The sequence below is a fragment of the Aedes aegypti genome, chromosome 2, assembly GCF_002204515.2.
Source record: "Aedes aegypti strain LVP_AGWG chromosome 2, AaegL5.0 Primary Assembly, whole genome shotgun sequence".
Classification (NCBI taxonomy): Eukaryota; Metazoa; Arthropoda; class Insecta; order Diptera; family Culicidae; genus Aedes; species Aedes aegypti.
The window spans coordinates 16036222-16055451 of NC_035108.1; the positions used below are offsets into that span (position 1 = coordinate 16036222).

Here is a 19230-nt window from a genome sequence, read left to right on the forward strand (position 1 = left end):
ATACTGAACTGATTTGTATGTTTTTTGCAGAGTAGCTCCTTATTACCTGGCATTGTATTGCACACATTTTTTTTTAATTCACCAAAAACAAAATGGCCGCCAAAGATAATTTATATGGAGAAAGTCGGTTCCCCGAGAAACATTGGAATTTCTTCAGAACTAGATAATCAATGATTAATATCGACACGGATTCTTAAACTAGAAGACTTTTTTGAGATCATGTAAAAAATGGTGCAAAAATATCAAGAAACAAAAAAGTTATCGCGATTTTAATATTTTTTTTAACGGTTTTTTTTTTCTTTCTTTATTATTGAGACTTTCAGCCCTAGGCTGGTTCATCTCATATTTTTTTTTTTAACGGTAAATGGGCCTTTCTTCCAGTGTGTTCTGCTTCGTACCACTCCATAACAACTTCTGAATAGTGGCAAGAAGCCAGATCCGACGAGAAGATCGTAGGGTCCTCGTTTTGCTTCCACAGAGGAGGCAGACGCTTCTTTAGACACTCCTTGAGGTACATAGATCTTGTTGACGAGCAGGTAGTCCCGGTAGTCACGAAAGGCCGTTTGGCACATGAGCAGAACATGTATTTCTTGCCATACTTTGAAAGTTTGTGCTTCCTTACTTCCTTCGGAACAAAAAACTTGTGTTGAGCGGTGAAGAACAGTAGCACCAGAAGTCCGCCTTGACGTAAGTCATCGTCCATGATGAGACAATGAGGCTTCGTAAACATCTGGGTGTACAGTTTCCGGGTTCGTGACTTTCCCACCGTATTTTGCAGTTAGTCACGTTTTGAAGCCTTCGGCATTCTGTATGTACCTATACAGTGCAGTCCCTTCCGGTACTTGGCTTTCAGAACAAAATACTTGGCCAGATTCAACTTTTTAGCTACATCCTTGACCGAAGCATTGGGATTCCGCCTCAATGCTCTCACGATATGCTTGTGATCCTGATCACTAATAGAACTTTAATTCTAACCGCGTTTCTCCTTCAGTTCGATGCTCAGAGTTTCGTAATGACGTTTAATCACTGGACTCACCGTTGACTACACGACTCCAAGTTGTTTTCCGTTGAAAAAGCTAAGAATTTTCTAGGTTGCTTTTCGGGTGACACCAGCTTGTCAATTTTCGAAAAACTGGCAGCGATTGAAAACACTAGTGTAAACAATACACTCTAAACAACTCCTACCCAAATCTTCAAGAGAAAATATCTAATAAATAATTTTCAATAGCGTTTTTTCCGTGATGCAATTGTGGATAGCCTTTGAACCGGGCCTTTCTTAGCTGAGTGGTTAGAGTCCGCAGCTACAAAGCAAAGCCATGCTGAAGGTGTCTGGGTTCGATTCCCGGTTAGTCCAGGATCTTTACGTAATGGAAATTTCCTTGACTTCCCTGGCATAGAGTATAATCGTGCCTGCCACACGATATACGAATGCGAAAATGGCAAAGCTCTCGGTTAATAACTGTGGAAGTGCTCATAAGAACACTAATCTAAGAAGCAGGTTCTATCCCAGTGAGAATGTTAATACCAAGAAGAAGAAGAACCCTTTGAAAACAGTTGAAGTATCTATAAAAAAATTTCTATATGAAAAATGTTTTCATTTATTTTATTATTCATGTTATTTCATTCTTATCTTATGCGAAATGCGTGATTTATTTTATTTAACGACTCACTGGATCAATCATTGGTTCACTTTTGTGAGTGAGTTTGATGATCTTGAGCCGCTAGAATATGGTGAGTTCACAATGATCGCCGATCGAGCATCGATCGCCAATTCGAGCAGTTGCGAACGAACCGACCGATCAAAACAAAACCGTTGAAAGTTCTCTCACGCGAGAGCGTTTTGTAGCCGCCGATTCGTGCGCATGTGCTTTTCGTTTGCGCGAGAGAGCCCGGCCGCGCACGCCATGCCGATGGGGTCGGCTGAGCAGGTGGTGTCCTCCAAGAAGCCTCCGCGATCAAGACCCCAACGACGACGACTACGACACGACGACGACGGGTCTTCGCGCGGTCTTCGGCGGTGGGTCGATCCGCATCGCTTCACTGCACTCGCGTTTCGGGCGGCCGCCTCAGTATAGTTTCAGTAGCTGCGCCAGGTGGCAGCGTTTCCCATAGTGGTAGAAAGCGCTCTTGTGCCAGTAACGGGTGAGTGATCGCTGTATTTAGTGCGAGTGCGGGCGCGCGTAGCCTTTGGGGACCTCCCGATGAAAGTTCGCCATGCTGCTGCAGATCATCGTTGACGCGTGTGAAGATTGGCAGTTGCGCGCATCTCAAGCTGCGGGTGAAATTCTTGACTTGCCGTGTGCGAAATGTGCGCTACATGATTGCGATGCTGCTGCAGATCATGCAATCCATTCAAGTGTGAATAACCCTCTTGCGCGAGGGTGGAGTGCAGCGTACAAATGCATGAGCTAATAAGCTTGTCTATCGGCTGGGAAAAATCTAAGTTATGACGATTCAGTGACCGAAGTGAACGGATCTTAGCAGCGAAAGTCAGTGAACCGTAAAGAATTTTTGCGGTAACCGCAGATTCAGATAAAGTGCAAACCAATGACGGTGGCTGTGTGTGTTTTAGCAGAATTACCCGCCCCTATCGAATTATGAATTGACAAGTGCAAACAACTTTGGGGTCCGAGTGGAAGACATTGAGGGCGTGGAACGTAAACCAAGTCAGTTACGCGAAAAACGCGTCTCCGTGAAAAAATGAGTTGTCTCATGAAAGTGAAATTTCCTCGCAACAAAGGAAAAGAATTATGCATTAGAGCGAAGTGTTGATGAACGTGAATGCGTGTGCAAACTGTGCTGAAGACGATGAGATCTTGGCGGTGACTTGAGGCGATGGACGTCGATTGTGCAATAAGGCACGATAAAAAACAGAGATCTCATAATTTGGATGATGTGGTTCATTGTTCAGCAGATGAAAATTCATATTCTGAAGCGTTTGTGGATGGATCGAATCGATTGCAGCTGGAAGTTTGTGCTAATAAAAATGTTTAACTTCGAAACCGATTTGTAGTGACATTGGTTAACTGCTACCAACCAATAAATGTGTGCGATCAGGTTTCAATTATTAAATTGGACCGCTACAGAAAAAAAAAATCAACGAAACGAAGAATGTGGAAACAATTTTGGACCAGTGAATTGGATACGGATATTGGACCATGAAGTGCTAGGATTTGATTTTACGACACAGTGATGATCGAGTGGAACTTGGATTGGATTGCGGGCCGTGGATCATCGTGTGCAGCCATGAAAAGTGTGAAACTGTAAATTAATGGTCGAGTGCAACTTGGTCGATGAATTTGGAGCGTGAAGAAGAAAAGTGGTACGATTCTGTACACTTTGTTTTAGAAGGTTTTGTCATAAGTATATAAAAATGAAATTAAAAGGTGAAATGTGAACTTTCCTTAAGGGGCAAGATGCGTCATTGATTTCAGAATTTTTAAAAGGAGTTTTTTCGTTCAACATCAAGAAAGTTTTCACGAAAATGTGTCAACTGTATTCTATTCTCCAACCAAAACATAGTGAAAACATTTCCATCGAATAATTTTCAGTTTGGAACAGAAGAACCGCTTTTGAAGTTTCGATGATTACGATGACGGATCTTTGTACGTTAAGCGACTTTGTTCAAATCCAAGTATTTCCAGCTTTGAAGTTATCACGACATGCTGTCACATGAATGCGAATGTAAAATTATAATTTTGGAAAAAAAATAGATCTTCATGAGGGTGAGATGCAGACTCTGTTGAGATACAATGAGAGGCAGAATTGAGGTTGAAGATTTTCTGTTCAACACCTTCTCGTATGTATCTTTTTTATAAACGCGTCACATACGCCTTGACAATCATACACTCCAGTGCAAAAGTTTGGGATCACTTCCAATAAAATATATAACATTGTTTTATCCGTATTTCTGCGAATGGACGTCTTATTGAAACTCCTATGATTCATTTGAAAGCAAGGAGTTAATCCTACTGCATAGGTATTTTGATGCAAACATTATTTAAATTTTGTTTACTAGATTATTACTTGATGTTAGGACATTATCCAAAAATTGTAAAAACATGATTAATTTTCTTAGCATTGGATTGATTTGAATTTTGAATTGATGCGGCATTAGCACCGTATGAAGAGCACTTTCAAAATGTTGGCGGAAAAATATGAATAGGGTGCCGGTGACATTAGTGGATTACCTAAGTAATAAAAAAACATAACATAATAACGAATAAGATTTCAACAGAGATCTTTTGGAGTCAACAGAAGTTAACAGATTCAACAGATTTCAACCTCTGTTATATGGGAAAAATATAAAAAAGCACTCTTCGAAAATTTATTGTAAAATTCAATCTTCTTAGATGCACATAAAAGAAACGAACCTTTTGACACGAATTTGAGTCCATTCTAAAAATTACATGACTTCAACTTGACAAAAAATAATACGGCATGACGTGAAAGTAAGTCAAAAGAGATCTACTTTCGCGCCATGCCGTGTATTGGCTTGTGTTAAGCAATAATGGTTGAGCAAATTGAAAGTACGATCATCAGCGCTGGCTATGAGACGAATCGTTATAGAATTTTTGTTCCCATACCATCTACACACTACGTCTTTTGGATGTACATAAAAGAAGCGAGCCGTATGACGTTAATTTATGCCGCATTTCAGATACCATAGCATCTGATTTGGGAAATGCTGATCATAGTGACATCATTTTCGTATCCTTTAACGTGTGAAATTACATTTTTTGTTAAATACATCTTCAAGGACACATTTTTGTGTCGTTTTATCATTTACATCATGTGTCATTCAGTCATACTATTAATTACGTCCACAATAATTTCCATTATTTTTAAGGGTGTAGTTGCGAAATTTTCCACTCTCGATTCGTGTTGGTTCTGGAGAATAGATCTGCCACACCAAATACTTCTCCTTTAGATCATGTAAATCATTGATCTTGATAGAGTACTCTCACTAAATCAAGCAGCTTATTTTATCACGAACTAACGATGGGACATGCTATTTTACGCCTTAATAAACGTAAAATTAAGTTTTGCTTTCATGGCTAGGAGTATCGAAATTTGGAATCACATTGTTTAATTCTTATGTCAATGTAACAATAGGTTATTAAACCTATGGGTTAAAACAAAAAAAAGCATCATCAGAAACATAAAATTGAGTCATATTTGTATTTGAGTCACAAAATCATTCAAGATAATAACGTTTATGTTACTTAAAAAACTCATTATTTTTAAGAATGATTGATATAATTATTTTCTGATCAGAAAATCACTTGAGCCACTATTGGTACATGTATTCCAGTAGTTGCGCTAGTTCTAGTAGTCATTCAGAAGTGATACAAGAGATTTTAAGCAATAGTTAATTATTACACAAGTTTTGCATTTTTCCCTCAGAGCAGCAACTAAAATCTTTCGAATGAAGCATAAAGTACATCTCTGAGACATTTCTTCATTTCTATATACTGTTTGAAAAACTGGTTCCATCAGTTGATCCACTACTGGAACACGACGGCAAATACTGTTGCAAGGTAGCAAATATTTTTGCGAAAACATAATTATTTATAAAATTTTTTGCTAAAGTAATCAGCAGAAATTTTTTACCAAATCGAATGAATTAAAGACGATCTACCCACCAAAAATAGCGCATGTCGTTTTTGTCGATTAATATACGTTTTATGCCATAGTCCAATCTACTTGTACATTACAACCATTGGTATCGGCATTCTACTATCGTTCTAATTCAAATTCTGGTCACTCTACTTTGCTTGGGAAATATTACACAAGAAATGTTTCAATATTTGCTAGACACAAGTTCCAACTAGCTGTATTAAGCATTTGCTATAAATATCTACGAAGATTTCGAATGCCCGACTGCCTTAGCCGTCTCTCTAATGGCATGGTGTGTTCATGGTGAGAATCATGAAATGACCTTACAATTTCATCTATTGAAAATTATTAAAACTTTAGATTCAAAACATTCATTACCATTCATATGTTGAGTGTTTTCAAGCTGACGAAAGAATGATTTATTTTATATGCTTTATGATACTTCACTTAGGCCTTAAGTGAATCAAATCGATATTCAAAATTAATAAAACAGTCATTCAAGTCATAGTGTAAAAGTTTGGGGTCATTTCATTATGTATCCTCCAATAGTTTGGGGACTTTGAAGGGAAAGTATGATATTTCTAGTTAACATTAACTATAGGGAGATCTCCTAATTTCGGACAGCATCCAATAGTGGACATTGAGAAATCACGATCCAATCAAGATGCTGTATTAGAAGAAGCTATTTCAGAAAACAATGTGTATTTTCCCGAAATAACACGTCCATGAAATATACAAACTTTTTTCATAAATTTGAAATGTTTGAAATCCGATAAAAAAAAATCGACGTATCGCTCAATATTTAAGCTAAATAAACAATGCTTTTAAAAATGAACAAAATTATTTTTAGAAGGCATGATCAAAATGAATCATATTTTCATCATCGTATGGGATCAGTTTCAAAATAAACATGGTGAAACCAGAGTTGCTTAATACCAATCATATCAGCTGATGGCTGATGGTTTAAAACTATCAATATCACTTGCGAGCTATCAATATCACTTTGATTTGACAACCAACAGTAGTGAATGAGTGATCACGTGGTCATTATCCATGCTATCAATGATTTTCAGTGACCAACATATAGTTTTAAACGATGTGTAGCACTATAAAAATATCATACTGATAAATTGCCATTTTATTTGCTTAATTTAAGGCTAAACTTAACCCATCAGTGATATCCATAGTCTATCGCCATCAATGCACTGGTGATGGAGTAGACAGCATGATGTTGATGTGATATAGGTTGATCTGAATCGTATCGCAGTCGGCTGTACAAATCAGCAAATTTTAAGCGTTGATAGTGACAGCGAGCAACTCTGGGTGAAACAAGACGATTTTTTTATTCTAAATAGGCTGACAAAATCGGATCAGCACTGTAAACAAAAAATGGATCCTGCATATTAATCTTTCAAATATTGTATGCTTTCGTTACATATACAACTTCACGGTTATTATTTGTACTTTATAGGATTAAATATATATTTTATAATAGGTCTTTTTTTGGGTGAACATGATTTCGACCAAAAAAGAAGTATTCCACAAGTAATGCCTCCTGAAAATTATCCAGAACAACACAGATTTCGAAATTCCAGTACACAATATTTCATTTTTTTTTTCAATTTTCCCTACAAAATGTTCAACTTTAACGGGATAAATCTGAGTTATCTATGAACTAATTTAAATTAGCTTTTCACATCACTTGAGTGTCTTTTTTCTCTCAATAATAACTAACAGGTTGATCCTTTTTGAAGAGAAAATCATAGAAGTTGCAAATGTATTAGAAATTTTGTAGATTATGGCAAAAAAAACAGAAGATGATATTTTCAAATGGTTTTGTTAATTGTAGATTTAAATATCAAAACAGTTTGAAAATATCAACACTCCTATTTTGGTTGAAATCTTTATTATGCAAATAGAACTCAATCAAATTTTCAGCCCTTGTGGTGGAAACGTGGTTTAAAGACGTTAATGGTTTGAACAACTATCTTTTCGAAAAAAAAAAAACTAAAGTAGGACTTACAACACCGGTTAAACTATGATATCCACGTTGCTACTTCACAAAACCCTATTACTCAAGTGATTATGAAGAAAGTTTCAGATTGAATAAGTACATTTTGTGCTAATTATGTTTGGAATTAGAAGAATTACGGCTCCATTGATATTAAATGATCAAAATCTCTTTAAAAGTTGGTAATTGTTGTAGATGTTTCGATTTGAGAGTAACTTCGCACTTACTTTCTTATATTGGATTTTTTTTCAAAAGAAAATCATATCCCAACACGCAAAGAAGTAGATTATGCGATTAACATAAAAAAAATGTTAGACTATCTTCCAGGTCAACATTTTGGTTAGTATAACTTCTGCTGTACATCATTCTATACGATTCAATTCACTCGTATAGAATGCATAGGAAGGTTATACACATACCTACCAAAGTGGAGGCTATATACACGCTTCGCATGACTTCATCAGACTTCCTGCGATCAGAAATACGATGCCACAAAATTTTCATTGAAATAAAAAAAACTCCCATATAGCCTTGATTTGCAAATATGAATGCATGCTTCTTATACTGCGATACTTGCTCTGTTATACTTCGAAACCTTTTGTCAGCAGATACTAAATTTGGATGACAAATTTTGCTAAGTTACTGCGATTTCATTTGATGCTTTTCTGTAATGATATATGACCTGTCTATTTATACAACTTGAAGCGATTTGTTGTCAACGAAGATTGTCATTTATCAATCGTTGTGGTTAATTATATACAATTTGTGTTAACATTCACTCACTTTAATTTAGCATTTCATGCGTTTTGGTTTGATTTATATGTTTTGTTCTTCATTTTTTTGAAATTAAACAAAAGTTTTTGTCATACAGTTAAACCTCCATGAGTCCATGTTCCATTACTCAATATTGACTCATCAGTGCGCATCGTACCTTCGTGCTGTGCGTACACGAATTCTCTCTGCTCTTGGAAGTTTTCTTAAAAACTACCTAAAGCAATAAAACAGTACTTTTCAGTGCTACACAAACAGTACTTTTCAGTGCTAAAATTAAAAACGGTACTTTTCAGTGCTACTTAAACAGTACTTTTCAGTACTATTTTTTCTACTATTGATCCCTTTACGATCCTTGTTTGGACCCGTGCCTTCGATTTTTCGTTGGACCCGTTGGCGAAAGCTAGCGGTGGTAATCCTTCTTGGACACCGTCTAGGGAAAAAACCTCTCGAAGGTCACGTCTTTCTCGTTTATTAACTAAACATGGTATCAACAACTAACAAAAGGAAGGGTGAATCTCTGAATTCACTACTTCCTTCCAAAAAAGTGGGTTTTAAAACTGTCACTACACGTGGCAAGAATGGAAGAAAGGACGCCTCCCCGGAATGCGAAGTTTTTTCCAAGGGTGAAATGAATAATTGTATCGAAATGAGCAATCAATTCGATGCTCTAGACAAATTTTCCGAACACCAAATCGAAGCAGCCTCTAGCCCAGGCTCTTTGATTCAAGTGAGGAAGCAAAGAGTGCCGCCTATCGTGGTCAGTTGTTCCGAATTTGGGGGATTTAGGCAGGAGATCTTGAACTCCATTAGGGGAATCAAGGTTTCCTTCCAAATCGCAAAGAAAGGAGACTGTCGCGTTTTGCCGGAAACTCTTAAAGATCGCGAACTTCTTCTCAGATATCTTGAAGAGAAGAAGCACAAATTTTTTACTTATGACGACAAAACTGAGCGTTTGTTCAAAGTCGTCTTGAAAGGTCTCTCAAGTGACTATAAGTCACCTGAAGAGATCAAAAATGGTATAAATGATTTACTTGGATTTTCCCCAGTCCAAGTAATCATTATGAAAAAGAGAACCCAATCTGGCATTGTTCGGAAAGGGCTTTCTCAAGAATATTATTTAGTTCACTTTAACAAAAAAGAACTAAATAATATCAAAGCTTTAGAAAAAGCTAAACTTATGTTCGATGTCCGTGTGACGTGGGAACATTTCCAGAAACCTGGAGGAAATTACCAGAACCCCACTCAGTGCCGTCGGTGCCAAAAGTGGGGTCATGGTACAAAAAATTGTCGCATGGATGCTAAATGCATGATTTGCGGAGGTTCTTCTCACGCTAAGGACGACTGTCCTGTGAAAGAAGATACCAGCAAGTTTGAATGCGCCAATTGCAAGGGCCCTCATAAAGCTAACTTTTGGGAATGCATTTCACGCAAAAGAGTCGTTGAGGCTCGTGCCAGCCAGATGAAGGATAATATCCGTTACGATAACGGTCGTTTCCGGAATTTGCCTGGTAGAGTATCGAACAATGCTCATTTTTCAGTTAACGATCGCTTGATTAGGAATCATACCCACCAGGAAGATCATAATCATGCTCGTTCACAAACAAATTTTAATCCGTCGGGTAGCCGTTCGAATCTTTCAATTTCGAATGTATCTACCCACGGTAAATCCTTTGCCGATATCGTAGCAGGTAATTTGAACTCTTCCCCTATTCGTCCCATGAGTACCCATTCTACTTGTTTCAAATCAAATGGAAAAAACCCTACCATCACAGGTAACTCCTACCCCGCTTCTTCGTCTACCGAAAATTCCAATGGGAAATCATCAGATGATATGCCTGCCTCTGATTTTAATTTTCTAACTGAACAATTGAATCTAATGATTGATGCAATGTTCAAAGCCACCACTATGACTGAAGCAGTCCAAGTAGGTGTAAAATTTACAAATCAAATTGTTATTGGATTACGTTTTTCTAATGGATCCAAATAATAATTTTAATATTTTAAATTGGAATGCTCGTTCTCTGAATGGTAAAGAGGACGAGCTGTTCAATTTTCTTACAGCTAATAACGTGCATATAGCAGTTATTACCGAAACTTATTTAAAACCTGGATCTAAACTCAAAAGAGATCCTAACTTTTTTGTTTATCGTAACGATCGACTTGATGGGGCATGTGGGGGAGTTGCAATCATCATTCATAGGCGTATAAAACATCAACTGTTTTCGTCATTTGAAACTAAAGTTTTTGAAACTTTAGGTGTTTCTGTTGAAACACAGTTTGGTAAATATACTTTCATAGCTGCCTATTTGCCTTTTCAATGCTCTGGACAGCAAGTTAAATTGCTCCAAACTGACTTGCGAAAATTGACTCGCAATAAGTCAAAATTTTTTGTCATTGGTGATTTTAATGCCAAACATCGGTCATGGAATAATTCTCAAAGTAATTCCAACGGCAGAATTTTATTTGATGAGTGCTCTTCAGGATATTTCTCAATTTAATACCCTGATAGCCCTACATGTTTTTCCTCTTCTAGAAATCCAACTACGATTGACTTGGTCTTAACCGACTCTAGTCATCTTTGTAGCCAATTAGTTACTCATGCTGATTTTGATTCTGATCATGTCCCTGTTACATTTCAAATATCGCATGAAGCGATTCTCAATCCTATCAGCTCCACTTTCAATTATTTACGAGCCGACTGGAATATATATGAAACGTATGTTGACTCTAATCTTGATGTTAACATTTCTTTAGAAACTAAAATTGATATTGACAATGCTCTTGAAACTTTAACAAATTCCATTGTTGAAGCCAGGAACATTGCAATTCCAAAATGTGAAGTAAAATTTAAATCCGTGATTATAGACGATGATCTTAAACTCTTGATCCGTCTTAAAAACGTGAGGAGAAGGCAATTTCAACGCACTCGTGATCCTGCTATGAAAATTATATGGCAGGATTTGCAGAAAGAAATCAAGAAACGTTTTGCAGATTTAAGAAACAAAAATTTTGAAAATAAAATTTCTCAATTGGACCCCGGCTCTAAGCCCTTTTGGAAATTATCTAAAATCTTGAAAAAACCTCAGAAGCCAATACCGGCATTGAAAGAGGAAAACAAATTATTACTAACTAATTGCGAAAAAGCTCAAAAACTTGCTATGCAGTTTGAAAGTGCGCACAATTTTAATTTAGGACTTACTAGTCCAATTGAAAATGAAGTTACTCAGGAGTTCGAAAATATTCTCAATCAAGAGAACGTTTTCGAAAATGCCTGGGAAACTGATTTGGAAGAAGTGAGAACTATTATTAAAAAATTCAAAAATATGAAAGCTCCTGGCGATGATGGAATTTTCTACATCCTCATCAAGAAACTTCCAGAAAGTAGCTTATCATTTTTAGTTGATATATTTAACAAATGTTTTCAATTAGCATATTTTCCTGACAAATGGAAAAATGCTAAGGTTGTTCCAATTTTAAAACCAGACAAAAATCCTGCAGAAGCTTCTAGTTATCGTCCAATCAGTTTGCTTTCCTCCATCAGTAAACTTTTTGAAAAGGTTATTTTGAACAGAATGATGGCTCACATCAACGAAAATTCAATTTTTGCCAATGAACAGTTCGGATTCCGCCATGGACATTCGACCACTCATCAACTTTTACGTGTAACAAATTTGATCCGTTCCAACAAATCTGAAGGCTACTCTACTGGTCTTGCTCTTCTAGACATAGAAAAAGCATTCGACAGTGTTTGGCATGAAGGTTTGATTGTAAAATTGAAAAACTTTAATTTTCCAACATACATTGTTAGAATAATTCAAAGTTATCTGTCAAATCGTACACTTCAGGTTAATTATCAGAACTCCAGATCTGAAAGACTTCCTGTAAGAGCTGGTGTTCCCCAAGGCAGCATTTTGGGACCAATATTATACAATATTTTCACATCTGACTTACCTGAGTTACCTCAGGGATGTCAAAAATCTTTGTTTGCGGATGACACAGGCCTCTCCGCCAAAGGACGAAGCCTGCGTGTCATATGTAGTCGATTGCAAAAAAGTTTGGATATTTTTTCTTCATACTTGCAAAAATGGAAGATCTCTCCTAATGCTTCCAAAACTCAACTAATAATATTCCCACATAAACCAAAAGCTCTTTATTTGAAACCTTCAAGTAGACATGTTGTCACGATGAGAGGGGTTCCAATAAATTGGTCAGATGAAGTTAAGTATCTAGGGCTCATGCTAGATAAGAATTTAACTTTCAAAAATCACATTGAGGGCATTCAAGCCAAATGTAATAAATATGTAAAATGTCTCTATCCCCTTATTAATAGAAAATCAAAACTTTGTCTTAAGAACAAGCTTTTGATATTCAAACAAATTTTCAGGCCAGCCATGTTGTATGCTGTACCAATATGGACTAGCTGTTGTAATACCAGGAAGAAAGCTCTGCAGAGAATTCAAAATAAAATTTTGAAAATGATTCTGAGGCTTCCTCCCTGGTATAGTACCAATGAGTTACATAGAATATCCAATGTTGAAACATTGGAACAAATGTCAAATACAATCATTAATAATTTCAAGCAAAAATCGTTACAATCTTCTATTGCCACGATTAATGCGTTATATGTTTAGGTTAAGTTAGGTTAAGTATATTCAAAACGTTTTTTTTTTCTCTTATAAGCAGGTGAAATCAACTCACCTGTAAAAAATCTGAACTGCTACGGCAAATGAAATGTAATATGTTGTTAACAAAATGTTAATAAAATGTTAGATTTGTTTTACCAAATAAGGATGATAGTGTTGTTTAATAACACAGAACACCTAGATATAAGAAATAATGAATGTAATGTTTGGAATGATACTAATAAAGAAATTAAAAAAAAAAAAAAAAAAAAAAAAAAAAAAAAAAAAAAAAAAAAAAAAAAAAAAAAAAAAAAAAAAAAAAAAAAATATTGACTCATGGAACCATACTAAAAATCAAATTTCATGGTTACTATGATGGTCCGCTCGAACAGCTTCCCATAGCATTGCTGTTCCATGACTCGATATTTCCATGAGTGGATGGTCCTTTCGATATCGACTCATGGAGGGTTGACTGTATTTTTCATATTTATTAATTTCAGAAATATTACAAGTAAAGGCGATTCAAGGGACCATCAAGCTGGCCATGAAAACCAACTTTTACTATGGTTCTTTAACTCGATATCAAGTATTCCGTAACTTCGAGTAAAGACAGGCTTTGGAAAATTTAACAATCATTGACACACGTGCCAAAATTTCATCCCATTTATCCGCCTGCATTCTTACAACACGCATGACATTTATCGTTCGTGAAAGATAACGAGCCATGAACGAAAACAAGACAGACACACACCACCCACTGTTTGGCGCCGATCACTGTGTGTTGACACTTGTAACATTCGCTGACCCACTCTCGTTCTGATCAAGAAACAGAGGCAATTTTTTTTCTATGCTATGTTTGCAACCAAAGAGGTGTTCAATGAAAATAAGTCCAATAGATTATAATTAGGTTGTTAAAGACTGCATTACCAGAAAATATGAAAGTTATTATAAATTTAATGCAAAACATAAATCACCCGATTGGCTCGATACTGTTGCAGTCTGTGAGAGTTGCTGCTCTTGAACGCTCTCGTACCACGTACCAAACGAGAGAGTGAATGTTTACATTCAAAGGGCTCTCCGAATGCGATGTGCCACGAACTGTCATGGTTCGTGAACTGTTACACTCTCCGAATATGGTTCGATTGGCTTATTCGGATCAAAATCCAAACACTGAGTAAAGGAGAGTTAACTGTACATGAAAACACATCCTCTTTTCAATATCAGGTTATTTAATTTCTCTGATCTTCATGTCGGCATGATGGCATTTTACTTTGGGAATCATGGAAATAGTTTCAGCCATCGTAATTAATATTTAAAATTTCAATTTTATTTACCAAACTGTGCCTTTCATACATGAAAAAAAAAACTAATTTGCAAACTTTCACAACACAAAAACCACAATGTTTTGATGTGCATTTTTCAAAATTTATGCTCAATTTCAACAAAATTGTTCGCTAAATTTAATGACATCATGATTGGTGAAGTGACAAAATATGATTGTTAACCCAGTAAACACAAACTCGCATACGATAGTGCATAAGAGTACAAAAGTGGAGGCTATATACGTACATGCGCCATTAGGATGCATGCAAAATGTACGTATATCGCCTCCACATTTGTACTCTTTTATCCTATCAAATACGATTGTGTGTTTACTGGGAATTCAACAAATCAGAAGTGTTGAACACAACAAACAGTTTTGGCAATTCAACCTTGCGAAATTTTGTGAGTTTCTAAGCGATCAAGTGTTGAAAAATACATCAAATCACCACTTTCTTTTTTTATTCCGCATGCACTGCAATTTTTATTTGGAATAACGTTAAATGATAATGAGATGGAGATTTTTTTTATTTGAACGAAGTATAAATTATTTAAATTTTCAAAGTTTTTAATAGTCGTGTACAACACAGGTGGAAAAACCTCGCTTTTCGTACACAGCATCAACGTGGTGCTTCTGACGATGGTCCACGGGAAGATTGGAGGTTAATGATTGCTGATTACTTATTAATTGAATTGAAAGTAAAAAATCCTACTCTGATTCTTTTTACTGACATTCTGGTTCGAAAAATTGTTCGAATTCTTAGTTGCCTCTACTATCAGCTTACAGAACGAGCTTTTTGGTGTGACAGTCAGCGTTTAAAAAAAAAATTTTTTTGTTACTATGCATAATTTTGGTGTCATTTCCCGACTAGAGGCACATAACAACAACATAATAAAATTTTATCAGAATATGATATGCATATCATATCATGATTGAATTTTGATTGGAACCGTAATACACAGAAATTATTTGAGCAAAAATATAACATAATGTGTCGTTTTTCCCTTTCAATATATTTTTGTTGCTTATTTCTAACAATTTTATAATAAAATTAAATACAAACTCATGCATTTCGATACTTTACAATATTTGAAACTTTGCCGTTTCTTCTAGACTAATGATTGTTTATGTTTTTTCATACAGTTTATTTCAGTCAATTTCAATTTATGATTTACAAAGCAAAATTAGTTATTGTTTGTTTCTGATAATCGTTCTTCATAATTTCAAAATTTACACTAAATCAATCTACAGTAAACTCTCCTTTACACGATATTTTGTATCTTGATATCGAGTTAGAGAACGATAGTAAAAGTTGGTTTTCTTGGCTACCTTGATGGTCCCTAGGATCGCAGTTGCACTAGTTTTGTGTTCTGTAACTCTGGTCCCTTCAGAGAGTTGACTGTATATTATGTTTTATCATATCAAGTTATCTTTTGATAAATATTAGCTTATTTTAAATAAAATCGTTTTTTCATTCATGTTTCAGTCTATTGCAACAAGTATCATGTATTATTAGAATTGTCATAAAATTGATCAAAAGCGTGTAACTGAATGAGTCATCATCATATTAGACAATATAATAATTTTAATACTTAATATCAAACATCATAATTGGGCTTGACATGTTTTCTATAAAATTAAAATACAATTCAGTATGTTTTTGTAGCAATTCATATACTTATATTTTGTCAGCATGACCGCTCACAATACCGTAGATCTCCAGAGTGGAATGATTTTCGGTTATCCTCCATCGTAGCGAAAAAAAGATGTTCTCGTGAGGATGCGAAAAAGCATTCTCCTTCCGTGCGAAAATGTGATCGATTGATCACCACCAGCGAGTGACCAATCGATCAAATTGTTAGCCCAAACGGTTATCTGGTTCTCTACATGTGTGCCCTCTAACTTTGAAATAAGTGATAAACACCTAATTTGAAAGATACTGTCTTCCTGCTCAAGAACCGCCGACCATAACCGCGAAACGTAATTTTCCATCATTTCACCTTCTCAACTTAACGGTTTCCTGCATTAGAAAATCCAATCCAAGGCCCAACTCGTCAAGCACAAACTTCCAGCTGCACGTTCGTTTCGCCACAGGCTTGACCTACGGGGGCTCATCTGTGGCTGTTATCTATGGCGATACGATCGAAATTCTTCTGCTAGTTGCTGCTGCTTCCTAATCCTCCGACCAAACCCCATCCCGCGAGGCAAAAACGCAACTGACCAATTGATTGACTAACTGAGTGCCAGATCCACTGCGGGAGGAAAGGGAAGAAAGTGTAGCCATCAGCACGACTCGAAATTTATTTGATTTCTTCCATTAGCTAGCTATTCAGCTTTTCACCTCGCGCAATACCCGCCGTACCTAACAAGTGATAACAACCAGAAACCGAAATCATATCGAAAAGATTAAGGAAAAAATGGGAAACCGAAAAAAACAGCAAACAGAAGTGAATGACTGACGAAAGAAGTGAGGTGATACTACAAACGAAAAAAAAAAAAAAAGGAAATTGTATCAAGAGGAAGAGCATCCAAAACATCAAACTGTGCCTCTGCGGAAACCTACCGGAGTAAACCGAGCTACCGTGAGTGATAAAAGCCACCGAGAAAAGCACGCGGATTGAACGAAATTTAATTTTAATAGGAAACATTCACCAAGTTTAACAATAAACCGAACGGTAATCGGTCAGTGCGGCTCTATGTGAGGTTCGGTCGATGAAGAGGCTGCACAGTGGTTTAAAATGTAATAAAACACAATAATCATTTTTTCGGTGTTCTTCAAAATCACTGCATATGTTAAAGGTCAAGGTTTTGACTTAAGGACAGTTTTTATGATCCCCTGAAAGTGAAAAGAAAATTTACTCTGTTTGTCGATAAAATCAATTGATGTCTTCGACAAACTTATGTTGAATGAAAAAAAGTTGTCAAAGACACTGTAATTCTGTCTTGTCGATTAAAGCAATGTCGAATGTACATCGGATTTTTTTTTCGCTAGAGATCAGTGTTTGATGTATATTTTCATAATCGGAAAGTTTTGATATATTCTATCGGTGATTTTTTTTTCTATACATTTTGTATGAGCTGAACTGACGTAAATCGCAAGTCAGTCCCATCTGTAAAAAGTAGGCATTGAGAAAATGGGGTGTTTGTTTTCCATACGAATATTGAAAATATTCCAGAGGATTGAAATTTGAAACATGTTCAAATCTTAATGAAACCTTCATAATTTGCTTTTCACTACTGTATCTTTACGAGAAAAATAAAAAGATGACAAAAAATCGGTTCATTTTTGTGTTACACGGTGCGGAAACAATTTAACTTGCTGTTTCCTATTTTTTCTGAACAAATTATATTATCTCATTAATGCAGCTGAAAGAGCATTGGAAGATATATTGAAAACTGAACTCAACTCAATCTTGACGAAAATACAGATGGGACTGATTTGCGATTCACGGTACGTCAAAAAACGGGATTTTCATGGATTTCAATATGAAAAATAGCTAAAAAGTGGAAAATATAAAAATATCACCGATGGAATATTTTAAAACCTTACGATTATAAAAATGAAACCCAAATAATGTACTCTAATGAGAGCAACCCCGATTTACATTGAATTTTTATAATCGTCTGGTTCAGACAAAGCGTGATAGTGGACGATAATCGATCAGATACTAAATTGTGGTGCGCAAGTTTCTGTTCGATTTTTCCACCGATAAAGCTTCTAAAACTGGCTGCAGTTGGGCGGAAAAATCGATAGTTAAATAATTACAGGTTCTACCGAACCACACTGGACAAAATAACTATAACATTTGAATCCCTGGAGAAGGTCCAAAACGGACTGAAACGTTGGACAAAATAGAATAACAGTTTTCAATTTTGTCAAGACTAAAAAGCCAATATCAATAACAAAAAACGATCCAATCACCAACGATATTGAAATAAAGGATTTATATTGAATTTCACGTAGAAATCACGCCGAAATTACAAATATACACTCTATTTCACAGCGACTTTCATGGCTTACAATATTATAAAACTATGTACATATTTAAAAACCTGACCTAATCCACCGATGGTGAGACTGAACACTTGTTACATTTCAATACAGGTTCGAAGTAATTATTATTCATAATTCATCTGAAACCTTGTATCAGAATATCTAAACTTTAGTATATTGCGACTACGTTCTATCTGGCATTTTCTAATAGTTCAATGGTTTGGAAACTGCACGTCAAAAGGCGAATATCAAGCTTTATTACACTATTTTATATATGTAGTATTCTGTGAATCAATACCAAAAAATGAAAAAAAAAATGTTTTAAAATGATATTTTTTAAGATTAACTTGCCGTCAAATTAACAAAAGGAATGCTAGAGATTTTTTTGGAAAATATGTATTTTATCTCTGTTTTTTATGCAATATAGTTATGAATGATATCAAAATCTTCAATCGACGAAAAAAGAATTCATATCGGTTGAAAAATAGCTGAGAAATTGATCTAAATGTAAAAAGTTGGATATTTTAGAATTTTAGAAGATATTTTAGAATTTTCCAGTACAAAATTCTTCTTTTGATATTTTTGTAACTAGTAATCCGATTTCAATGAAAATTTGAAGCCGAATAAAAATTCATTAGCCGATAAAAGAACTTAAATCGGTTCGAAAATGGCTGAGAAATTCATCAAAATGCAGACACTTAAAAATATTAGAATATGCTTTTTCTAGTACTTTACGATACTGTTTGAATCATAACTCTAAAAAAAGTCTCCGATTGCAATGAAGTTTAATAGCGTTCTATGGGAATGTTGTAGCTTTCATTTGAAGCTAAAAGTTTTTAAATCGGTTGACAAAGGGCTGAGATAGTTAAGTAACATTTTTGTAACACAC

The 19230-nt window shown here is 35.6% G+C and overlaps 1 protein-coding gene across 4 annotated transcripts in view; it reads left to right on the forward strand.

Moving 5' to 3' along the window:
- Positions 1–19230, forward strand: part of LOC5576746 (guanine nucleotide exchange factor DBS) — a 457969-nt gene that overhangs the window by 269982 nt on the left and 168757 nt on the right. For 2 of the 4 annotated variants that reach the window (XM_021839976.1, XM_021839978.1), the window contains exons 1-2: positions 2074–2142; positions 16669–17087. The exons of 1 other annotated variant lie outside the window; for it this stretch is intronic. The gene's annotated coding sequence lies outside the window, so the exon portion shown is untranslated. Of the gene's footprint in view, positions 1–2073; positions 2143–16668; positions 17088–19230 lie in introns of those variants that run through there. One more of the 4 variants, XM_021839977.1, reaches the window with a different exon arrangement.